The 13,396-nt window shown below is 37.0% G+C and overlaps 1 protein-coding gene across 1 annotated transcript in view; it reads right to left on the bottom strand.

Moving 5' to 3' along the window:
• The window catches only part of LOC137298953 (serine/threonine-protein kinase DCLK3-like), a 66,217-nt gene that overhangs the window by 15,349 nt on the left and 37,472 nt on the right, over window positions 1–13,396 (bottom strand). The window lies entirely within an intron of this gene.

Raw genomic sequence — 13,396 nt, 5'->3', positions numbered from 1 at the left:
ATACAGGCAGCATCTGTACATCAAATTTTACATCAAGTTCAAAGAATACATACACAGTATTAACAGCACCGGAATCTTAATCTGACATGTCTGGATTCAAATTTAGTATCAACAGGTCCACTGAGCACCTTAAACCCCATGCCCACCAAGTCATCATTGGCCACCAGTCATCATGCCCTCGACTCATGCAATGTAAATAATTTATCCATTGAACCAAACATAGGCACAGTATATCCAGAGATGAAGAATCTACCCTGATAATAGTTATCATTATCAAAACAACAAGAGTCAGAGTCTAAGTGGGATGCAGCTACGACATTCAACATTGGGCACCTTTGAAAATATACATTGCAAAACAACTCACCAAGGACACTTTTCCTGTGGAATCAGTTCCCATATTTGTGCTTTGTAGACCTTTACATCAAAAGGACTTTTTGTCAAATTTAAAAATTTTGAATCAACAAACTATGTCTACGTTCTGCATTTCATAACCTTATGAAAGGCCAGACACAGTCTAATATATATGATGTCTCATAGACTAGGATTGGGTAGATTCCCCTTATCAAAGGATAATTACTCTAGTGCAGGTAGGGGCTAATGGATTGCCACACCAGGTAAATAAAAACAATTTGCGTTAACTTCCACAGTTATGCAATTGCCTAAAACTTAAATTTCAGTTGGAGCTATATGATCCAATGACACATCACTGACCAGTTGTATTCAGATGCTTAGTGCCATATATTAGGAACACACATTATAAATTTGACTTACCAAGGCCCGCTTGATAAAATGTGTATTCCTAAACAGGACATTTACCATATATCCCAAAACACATTCATGAGATAAACTCAATCTATACAATATATCACATCAACTTCATCATTACCAAAGAAAACATATCACATATTTACCAAGTTGTACCTCTCCTTCTTCGGAGTACATCCTTCTTAAGCCAGATGCTTGTCATTTCTCAACAAGTCCCATAACCAAGTAAAAATCCAACTGAACTTCTGTAGTTACTTTCCTAAATATGTAGTTACTTTCCGTATATCGTGATGAGTTTATAACACATGGTCATCAATGACCCTGGTTCCTAACAAAACACATGCAGGTGATTGCATGTCTGACGAAGACAAAGAATGTTTATCTACCAACCATTGGTTGAGACGGGTATGTGTTTCCGTTTAGGATCATTTGTCAACCTGTCATTGAGACATGTCTGGCTTGCCACCATAGCAACATACAACTGCTATATGTAATATACATTTCACTTTCATTACTGAACACACATACCTGAGGCAAACTGATACCATCATTTCTTCAGATATTTAGTAATGTAAAGAAATCAAGCAATAGAAAACATGAAAAAAAACATAAACTCATTTGATTATCTTAAACAGAAATCAAAATTAATGATAGCATTAAAACATTATGTCAGTATATAAATATAGTGACATACATTAAAGTAGCTTGTGGTCAGTAATGTTTCATGCACATATACCTTATTAACTCATATTTTCAGCTGATATAATAGTCACACTCTAAACAAATATGACTTTAACAAGTCAAAGCATTGCATCAAGTACAACCAACTAAAATTTGTTTCAAAGCAGCAGGTGAGGTAATCTGAGGGCAGTTGCTGTAAATATTGGTGAGTTAGTGTGCTGCCAATAACTTCACTTAAGATTTCAGTGAATTTAAAGAAAAGAATACTGAATCAAGGTTTGAATAAAATTGATAAAACATTTTTAAAAGCATAAGTCCAGATAGTTTACATGATTCAATTTCTGATTTGTCAACCTGGTAGTTCCCGTATGACATGCTCTTGTGCAGTTGGATAAAAACATCAAAATTATTATACCATTGATAATACTCACCCTGCTTCTAACAAATTTGGATATATTAAAAAATATGTGGATTATACTGAACAATATACAGTACACATTAGTGAACACTGAGGCTGAGTAAGATGTGGACTGAATTATATGCTATCAAGTACCTTCATGAGCAACATGAGATAATGTTCTTCATGATGGCGTGACATGAAAACATTTCACCTTGACAAGTACATTTTAACAACAAATGATGAAATTCAGAATCCCATTTTAAATGTGTACTAATTATAATGCAGCAAACACACAAATCATGAAGTGTTCAAATGTAAACAAGATTAACCGAGACATTTTGTCCTACAGCAAGACGAGCGTATCTATGAAGTTCATACAGAATTGACAACTGGGACAAGAAAATACTAACGAGATGAATTATTTTTGTGACCCTACAGTTCTGAACAGTCAACTTATTCATGCGTTCAGATCTGCATTGCATTGTACACAAATACCTACTGATCAGAATCTTCTGTTAGAAAACCTTTGATCATCCTGGTCGAGATGTTATTAAAGTATACATGAGAGAAAAGGGAGTTTTCAAAGTAGGTATATCAAACCTGCATCAAACTGAGCCCGAACTCCCATGACCTCAAGGTTCTATAATTAGTATCACAATGTTGTTTCCACATTGACACTTATTAATCTGGGTGTTATTAGTGACCACCATATAAAGATATTTCCACGAGTGGTTATTGTCTATGCCCTTGTTGGTAAGCCTGTATTTATACATGCAGATTGCATGAAGCCAGATTGGCTCTGCACAAGCTGAACAGCTCTCCCTACTATAACACCACTGACAACATTGAGTAACTGTTACCTGGACACATATGTTACAGGTGTGAAGATTAAGATTAAACCATGAAGGTTACTCATGGTCACATTAAATATCACACACTGTCTTGCAAAATAATACACATCAGTCCTGATGTGCTACACTTTGCCTGGTAACATATAACTGATAACCAATTCTGGTGTGCTACACATAGCAAGGATCAATAGTCAATACCAGTCGTGGTATCTCACACATAACAAGGTTAAATAGTTGATACTAATCCTGGTTCCTTACACATAACAAGGTTAAATAGTTGATACCAATCCTGGTATGTTACACATGGCAAGGTTAAATTGTCAACTAATCCTGGTATGTTACACATAGCAAGGATCAATAGTTGATACCAATCCTGGTATGTTACACATAGCAAGGGTCAATAGTTGATACCAATCCTGGTATGTTACACATAGCGAGGGTCAATAGTTGATACCAATCCTGGTATGTTAAACATAGCAAGGTTAAACTGTCAACCAATCCTGGCAATTGTTACACATAGCAAGGATCATTAGTCGATACCAATCCTGGTATGCTACACATAGCAACAATCAATAGTCGACACCAATCCTGGTATGTTACACATAGCAAGGATCAATAGTTGATACCAATCCTGGTATGTTACACATAGCAAGGATCAATAGTTGATACCAATCCTGGTATGTTACACATAGCAAGGATCAATAGTCGATACCAATCCTGGTATGTTACACATAGCAAGGATCAATAGTTGATACCAATCCTGGTATGCTACACATAGCAACGATCAATAGTCGATACCAATCCTGGTATGTTACACATAGCAACGATCAATAGTTGATACCAATCCTGGTATGCTACACATAGCAACAATCAATAGTTGATACCAATCCTGGTATGCTACACATAGCAACAATCAATAGTCGATACCAATCCTGGTATGTTACACATAGCAAGGATCAATAGTTGATACCAATCCTGGTGTGTTACACATAGCAAGGGTCAATAGTTAACATTTAATCCATGCACACTCAACATCCAGGGATTGTTTGCATAAGATACTCAAATAAAACAAATCCTTATATTTGTCATAAGGATTTATTGTACAGCATTGTAATGTAAAGCTTAAATCTGATTTCTTGCCAAACACCAAGCATTTAAAGTATGAAAATTCAAAGGAAGCAAAATATTTTTGCAAGCAATCAATAATCCATCACATTCGTCTTGCAACCAAAGGAAAAAAGAAAGTATGAAAAGTCCTGTTAGAAGTGAAACAGAGCTAGAGATACCTCAAAGATGGTGTAGATTGACTTCAAGAGGTTATGATCTAGCGAAGGGAGGTCTGTCACAAACAATGTATACCCAATCGTATGTGCTTATCAGAACACTACTCATGAGCATTTTGTTCTCAGAAACAAAGTTTGTATGTAGTGTGTAACAAATATCTCAAATAATAACAATAATAAAAATAATACATATACAGTGCCTAAAATCCATCAGTATGGTGCTCAGTGCCACTGTACAATTTTCCAACATTTACACTGGTACCAGAAAGGCATAAATAAATATCTTGTGTTGTGTCAGTAAACTGGTGTGGTACTTCTTGTCCCCTGTGGTTCATTTAAATGGTTTAGTTAAATTACTACAGGAACATGATAAGGGGATTATCTGTCCTATTGAAGACTATGTCAGTAATGGGTTAGCTTTCAAATACAGGTCATGAATGACTAGAGTGATGAAAAACGCTTGGTACATTTTACACACAGCCTGGGCATTGACACAGATGGTTCCTTGGACTACTGAGACATATCTGCGACCATCAACAATCACAACCAGGTGTCCTACTCTTTTACCATCTATCTAACTCATTTACCTTAACTAGGTGTCCTCATTTACCATAACTAGGTGTCCTACTCGTTCACCATAACTAGGTGTCCTACTAATTTACCATAACTAGGTGTCCTACTCGTTTACCATAACTAGGTGTCCTACTCGTTCACCATAACTAGGTGTCCTACTCATTTACCATAACTAGGTGTCCTACTCGTTTACCATAACTAGGTGTCCTACTCGTTTACCATAACTAGGTGTCCTTACTCATTTACCATAATAGGTGTCCTACTCGTTCACCATAACTAGGTGTCCTACTAATTTACCATAACTAGGTGTCCTACTCATTTACCATAACTAGGTGTCCTACTCATTTACCATAACTAGGTGTCCTACTCATTTACCATAACTAGGTGCCCTACTCGTTTATCATAACTAGGTGTCCTACTCGTTTACCATAATAGGTGTCCTACTTGTTCACCATAACTAGGTGTCCTACTCATTTACCATAACTAGGTGCCCTACTCGTTTATCATAACTAGGTGTCCTACTCGTTTACCATAATAGGTGTCCTACTTGTTCACCATAACTAGGTGCCCTACTCATTTACCATAACTAGGTGTCCTACTCGTTCACCATAACTAGGTGTCCTACTCATTTACCATAATAGGTGTCCTACTTGTTCACCATAACTAGGTGTCCTACTCGTTCACCATAACTAGGTGTCCTACTTGTTTACTATAACTAGGTATCATACTCATTTATCATAGCCATGTGTTTAACCTAATCGCCATACCCAGGTGTCTACCTTAATTACTATATCAGTGTGTTCTACTCATCTACAAAAACACTTTACCATAACCAGTTGTCTTCTCATTTACAATACATGGGTGTCTTACTCATACATAATCCAGGGGTCCTACTCACTAACCATACCAAAGGTATGTCACTCGTTTACCATACCAAGGGTATCTTACTCTTTTACCATACACATGTGTTTTACTCATTTACCATATACAGGTGTCTTAACCATTTACCACACGCAGGTGTCTTACCCATATATAACCAGGGGTCCTACTCATTTACCATACCCAGGTGTCTTCCTCGTGTAACATACACTGGTGTCTTGGTCATTTATAATAAGCAGATGTTCCACTCATTAACAGTACCCAGGTGTCTTCCTCATTTCTAATGAGCAGGCCTCCAACTCATTTATAATACCTAGGTGTCTCACTCATTTATAAGTAGGTGTCCTGTTCATTTACCACATCCAGGTGTCTTACTGATTTACTGTGCATGGGTGTCTTATTCATTAGCAGGTGTTCCACTCATTAACCGTACCCAAGTGTCTTACTCATTTCTAATAAGCAGGTGTCCCACTCATTTACCACACCCAGGCGTCTTAGTCATTTCTAATAAGCAGGTATCCAACTCATGTACCATACCTAGGTGTCTTACTTTCTTACAAGTAGGTGTCCTACTCATTTACTATATCCAGGTGTCTTACTCATTTCTAATAAGCAGGTGTCCTGCTCATGTATCATACCCATGTGTCTTGCACATGTATTGATCAGCCTGTATCTAACTCATTTAAAAAAGATGATCTGCATAAAAGGAAATTGGAATAAATGTGAACTTCATCATGTTAATGTCCCATTACCAAAACAACTACTTTCACTGAATTGGTTAACATCACCTACCTGTTCACTGTCCCTATGTTAACCATGTACACCACAAATGAATGTGTCTCTCTTTCACAACAGTAATAAGCAATGTATAACTACCTGTATCAGATCCTGAATTCCAGTGAACACATACAGAAGTCAGGTATTAGTCTTGCTTACAAATTCCTTCAAAGAACAGGCAAATATAAGTCAATTACATATCAATCATACTTACCTTCAGTAAACATTGCATGTAGATCAAACACCTGGCCAGTCTTTGTTTCAACACATCGCCACTCCATTTACAAGATATTCACAACTTGAAACACTCTTCAGGATGTCTCTCATTTATAACTGCCAACAAGTGACGAGAGCACACAAGAACAAAAGCGTCCAACTTTCACAAAGTCAGTATCCTAAAGCCATTCTATTCTGTGCCATGATAAAATCTGTTCCCTTCTCCCCATGCTGACTGAGATTACCCACACAAGTAGATAAGCCTCCCTATAACAGCACACCCATGTACCCCTTTATAACACTTGTAATGTGACTGTGCCAACCGACATAATGCCTGGCTATATTCAGATCCAATCACACAGAAAATATGTTCATTCTCTTATGCAAGTACACATGGTGCTGGCTGTATCCCACTCTAAAATTAGGAAGATTATACACACGATGTCAAGAAATCAAAGTAATTTTCTGAAGATATGAATACTGGCTTTATATTTCAATGTTTCACAAAAGTCAAAATTAAATTTCAGGTTTCAGTGCTAGATTCAGGTCCTTGTAAACAGGTTCAGTAGTAAAGAGTTCAAAAGCTGAGAACTTTATGACTGTATGATATCAATAATCAGTCACTCTGCCACTCTCTTACAGAGGACCACCTGGCCATGTGGATAGAGTCTTCCTCAACAACGGATGATCAGTGGTTGGATCCCTGGATTTATCAAAGCAAATCATGTTAAATTTAAGGCAAGTACAATGACCACAACAACCAATTACTATGATCAAACTCAACTCTGCTCACTTATTCCATGAAAGAAGTTATTGACTGAGTAACCATACCATGTGTATAACTTATTAAGTGACTTGACTGTTGTCTTCTTCCATAACAAACACACTTATTCTGACATATGAGTGGACAGACCTGATGGAAGCCTTCAGGTGTGTTTTACATTTTCTATTGCACAATAACCATATAGCTATACCATATAACTGTCACAGGGAGAAGGTGGACTTTACAGTTTAATACAAGAATGTGGCCATGCTCCTTATTCTTCAATGAGAGAATATGGATGGTATATACACAAACAGAATTATATTTTTCATGCTTATGGATATTTCACCACTGTAAGCTGGTTTCATGTGCCTATATAAATGTGTTGACTTGTCCAAAAATAAACATATGAAAGACAGATTATAGATTGAAATGTGACAATGTGATAAGAGGCATGAGGCTAGTGGCAAGCAACTTTGGATACGAGAGCAATTTTCTTACAAACAAGTCATGTTCACATGGTGATCTAGGCTTTATCAAACACTGACTTCTCATCCATGGAAGCTGGCAATTAGTACTTTGTCACTTAATCTCTCAAAAGGTCATCATGTTTGGCTGTTGGACCAAAGCAAGACAAATGACTCCTTATATTTTAGAACACCTGGTGTCATTGCTATTTAACAGTGATTCACAAATGCATGTTCATTATTAAGTCAGAGTCACACATAGGACGTCATGTCACTATAGGAACTATTTTGTTGCTTTGTTTCATCACATAATTACCATCACATTAGAGGCCAGTCATTGGTGACAACCACCAATGACCATGGTAACCAACCAGAAGGTGGGTCATAACTTGCTGACCTGCTACGTAGCTACTACAGAGACTGGCAACTGTTCAGTCCACGCAAGGTAATAAACCAATGACATGTCACTGAAGCTCTTGCACTTTGTCTGGCAACACTGAGGCACAGTAGCAAATGTTATAGATTTCCATGTTGACTGTAGCAAAACACTACGGGTACCACAGAAGGGTGTGAGCTTCAGCTTTCATACATAAAATATTTTCATATATATTGTCATATTTTGTGGGGAAGGAATGCCTTTTTAAAGATTTACATGTCTTAGGAGAAGGAATTTGTGGAATGGTGTGTCTGTGTGTGTTGGGAACATTACAGCCATCATAAATAGTGCATTTGGAAACTGAAAGACACATGACACCATGAAGTATATTTGCTTCTTCTGTTAGTAGTGTAAATTTGAAGTTAAAGAATAGGTTAAGAAGTCAATGACAAACCTTGATGACAGGCACTTACATTAACAATCATCACTGTTTAAATTATTTCCAAAGATCCAATCTAAGCATGTGTAACTGTGGCTGTTACAAATATAGCCTGGCCACATTTATAAAAATGTCATAAGCTCAGAGAAAACTGTCCTGTTTTCATATTAAGAATATATCACAGCAAAATCTTATTGTGTTGATAATCATGATTCAGAAAGATCTGATCTTGTTCAAAAAGGAAATGTTAATGAATCTTTCCTATCTACAACAAGCAATATGAATCCTTCATTGTTGATAAAATACATGAAACGTAAGGAGAAATAAGATGGGATTTATCAAGGTGAAAGGATGATAAATAGAAGACATAAAAGTCGCATAAATAAATATCTTCCTTATATTTCTGACTTAAAGGGGCACTGATGCGGAGCAATTTCCGTGGACTGGTGTAAACTTTTGTTATTGTTTTTCTCCCGTGAGTACCCGGATGATATCCCAGAATTCGTGACTGGTTCATGACCTCTGCTGCGCAGTCCGTAAGCGCAATTGATAGTTTAATTATAGACAGATCAACTTAGGTGAAGTCATTTTTACTTCATAACAAATGTATGATGAAAACAAATGAAACACTTTGAAGGTTAATCATCTGCCAGTGGTAGAAATGGTAAAAATCTATTAGGACGGAAAAATAACGAAGCCAATGTACGTCTCTATATTAAACCCTAATTAGTTTATTGTCATATTTGTATGATTCTGAAAATTAATAAAAGAACACACGATCTGCTTATACTCATAGTAAATTTCTAACATAACAGCAACATTTATACATTGTATAGATTGCCAATGTGGATCCTTATTTCACACACATACGCGATCTAGTGTGTGTTTTCTGTCATACAGATTCTGCTGAATGCTACAACAAATAAATTAAAACAAAATGCAAATAATGAATGTAAAACAGACTAATTTTATAGCAACAATGTCTTGTTCAGGAATGTATCCATCAATATCCACGTAAAAGAAATCGTATTCCATTCATCTGCAGCTGGTAAATAATCCTGCTCTATGTCACGTGTCTTACAACTGTCTAGTTTGCGAAAAAGTGACACATCGTTTCACGTCTTTCGTTGGTGAAAACCTGATAAACCTATCACTGGTCACCCAAGATAGCACACCTGGCAACTAACTGTATGATGTCCGCTATTCTAAGTAAGTTAGTTAACCAATAATGAGCAATCAATCAATCAACGCAAGGGTGGTTAATTCTTTGAAGGGAGGATGTTGTTTTTGCACTCACTCTTTACTGCCTTTTGACAAATCCGCTAGAAGATAAAAGCAATTAATCAATCAGTGTGTTATCGGTTAATCTTTTCATCGATGTTTGTTTTTGTAACTCAGCTGATAAACCCTCTTGCATCACTTACATGCACATATTACATAACATACAATACATCTGCCATTACAGACCTTAATTTATAAAGTTGAGTATTTACCCCAGACAGTTGAAATGCCAAATGGGAACCTTTGTTGAGTAACCAAAGTGGTGTTACTACTAATTATACCTGTTATAAATTCATTAATTGACCATCCAGAGAATGGTGACAAATAACACCATGAAACGCGAGTTACAGCAAGGAAGATGTAAACTCTGTGTCGCATGCAGTCTGAAAACACTTATGGGCCGAAACTGTTTTGAGGATACCAACGGAATTTTGTTACATAAGGAATACACACAGGCATTTGCTGTGTACTTGGGTAAATAGGTGAAATAAGGGCTTTTTTACGTAAGAAAATTTTCAGATTTCTCTACCAAAGGTAAAGTCATCGTTTTTTGTTTACGAATTCAAATAAATCAACTGTGTGTTTTTATTATCATAAATAATAAACCACTGTAGCTACCATAGCTACCAAAATTTACGTATGATATTTGCTATCACAGCTGAACCAACACTCAAAACTACCTATATATATAAAGCTTTGCAATCTTCCGTACTGAAACAAATGGCTTGCTACGTGCCTGTAGACATCATATTTTCATGTAACATGATTAAATATTGAGGTTAAAAACACAGAAATAGGATCAAATTGGATCAGTAACTATACCATCCAAGCATGCGAAAAGAACTACACTGCTGGGATATTTGGTTACGATCTGACAAGGAATACCATGGATATTTTTAAATAATGGCATATGATGGGCATCCGGCCTCCTGACTGTTTAGGTGAAGAAATTCTGCTAATATGGACAGGAGCCCAGTTCCTTTGTCCGTCACAGTCGAAGGAGCAGGCGCTGACCAATTTGCGGTTTGGTTTCGTAATTCGACCGTTGGCGAGAAACTTTATTCGCTCCGCATCAGTGCCCCTTACTTAAAAACATGAAAGAAATTAAATACATATTTTTTTTTCAGTCACTTAGCAACCAATCAAAAACAACAAAAAACAATCAACCATTCTTGGGTCACTACACTCACATAATGCTTTTCACAAACAGAGAATAAATATATGATGCAAAAGAGCCAAATATCAGATTGCTTTTGTCGTGTAATAAATATTTTAAAAAAATAAAACAGATCAGCTAAACAGAGAAACTCGATGTCCTTCCACTATCTACACACAGATAAAATGCTGAACCCTGTCACTGTGTTCCTATGTAATCTATACTGACTGAGGGTGACTGTGGTGGCAGCAACACTTCAACTGACTTATCACAGATTGCCTTGCTCTAGACATCCTTGATTGCCCAACAACAAACATAATCAATGTGACAATGGGGGCCTGCTTCAATTTCATGGAGGTCATACAGTACAGCAGTACAGTACATAAATAAAAAGGCTGTTAAAAATTAAAGAATTTTTGCACCAGTTCATAGGTGGCTCTAGGAATTTTCAAGGGGGTGATTCAAACCCCCTGGACACCCCAACCCACCAAACACTTGGCTCTGCCAATGCAAAATATTGACTTCAGAGTGGTTTTTCCCAAGACTCACAAAGTTTGAGACACTTCAATAAGGGAGGTCAACACAAGAAATATCAGGCTATATCCATTGTGGACACATGCCCAATAAGATATGACATCATTGTGGGCACAACCCCAGTATATATGTTACAGTCAGATAGTGAAATCAATCATTTTGTGAAATGGCTAAAAATTTCAGTCATTTTGAGAAATGTGAGAGTTCAGCCATTTCACAAAATTTTGTGCAACAACAATCAATATACTTTAGTCAAAGAAAAAGATTAGATTAGGGAAGAAATCAATTAGTCTTCCTGACTTCCTGACTTATGAAGTCACTAATTGATTTCTTCCCTAATCTAATCTTTTTCTTTGACTAAAGTATACTGACCTGACAACTGGTCTTGTCACTTACAGACTAGTGGCCTGGACAACTTGGGGTCTGTACTGCAGTTCTTACTCCATTTAAAGGCAACACCACAATCAGAGAGGCAAAAGTCCCAAATTGGTACAGCATTCCTTTCATTCAACAATATGAGCAAGCTGTTTTTCATACAACTTTTAAGTTAATTTGTTTCAGATTCACTTCCAACAACAAGATGAAGAGACCCTTGGTGTATCGTTTCTGACTACACCACCAAATAATGAAAGAAAAACTTACTCTTTCTCCCCCAGATGTATTTCCTGTACAACAGACGAGCATTTGGTCCAGTATCCACCTCATGTTCCTTCTTTTTAAGGCTTCGAAGCGAGTCTTCAGCACCTTTCAGGTTTTTCCTTTCAGCAGAACTCAGCCTTCCCTTCTGCCCTTTCTCAGGTCTATATGGGCCAGCTGGATGCCTCCGTTTCTTCTTCTTTATATTGAACACCTTTTCCTGTGCTTTATTTCTCAAAATATCTTCATCCTTTCCATGGGCACCATTATAATAGTCACTTCTTGTCTTCAGAACATCATGCCCAGGACCACGGAGAAACTCATCTTCAGCTCTAGGACTACCCACAACTCTGTCAACTCCCTGACTTTCATGGACATTTCCATGTCTGTCGCCATCTTTGCTGTGATTCCTGTCCATGTTTCCCCTACATTCATGATGTCTGCTAGGCACATTTTCCGCGTCCACCATCTTTGGAAGTCGATTCAAAATAACAGTCTCTCCTTGCCTTTCATGGTCACTCTCAGGACTGATGTATTCTGATGGATACTGTCTTACACCATGAACGCCATTGCTGAAATGCAGTCTGCCTATCTTTAACTTCCCATAACCAGCTACATAGTCCAACGAACCTTCAATGTCATCATCATAAAAGTCTTCGGAATCACTGTACAATCTCTGATACCCATAGCGGTAGCCCTTTGCCTTAACTCCAGCTTGTTTCTTGTAAATGCCAAACCAAGGCTTATTTTCATCAAAACCTTGTTCATTACCAGACACCTTTGGGACACGTTTGGCAGATAACCTTCTTGGTTGTTGTTGTTTATACATTTTAAACCGATAATCTTTCTTCACGTACTCCATATTCACTGTTATCTAAAATCTTCAGTGCTATCAAAAGATGTTATATTACCTAGGTAAAATATACCATTACTAGATTCCTGTAGTCAAAGACAGATTAAAACACCTATTTATTTCTAACGCATGTTACTAGGTTGATAAGAACAGTGCCATGTAATTAACTTCAAATTGGCTAAAAAAGCTGCTTTCTTGACTGTAGATAGGGCACCAATAACATTCATTATCAAAGTATTTTCTTTGACTTACACAAGAAAGGTGGCCAATACACTGGCAAATATCATCAGAACCTATGATTATTTCTTCTTTCTACTGGTTTAATACCCCAGTCTAATGATCCAGTTCCACAATTACAACAAGAAATGGCAGAAATAATCCATTACAAATCATCAACACAGCTTTATAAAGGCTGATTGCATTACATGTGTGGAAATAACTTCCAAGGTTGAAATTTGATACCAAC

Source organism: Haliotis asinina, chromosome 10, assembly GCF_037392515.1.
Source record: "Haliotis asinina isolate JCU_RB_2024 chromosome 10, JCU_Hal_asi_v2, whole genome shotgun sequence".
NCBI classification, from domain to species: Eukaryota; Metazoa; Mollusca; class Gastropoda; order Lepetellida; family Haliotidae; genus Haliotis; species Haliotis asinina.
This window is presented reverse-complemented; position numbering and strand designations above follow the sequence as displayed.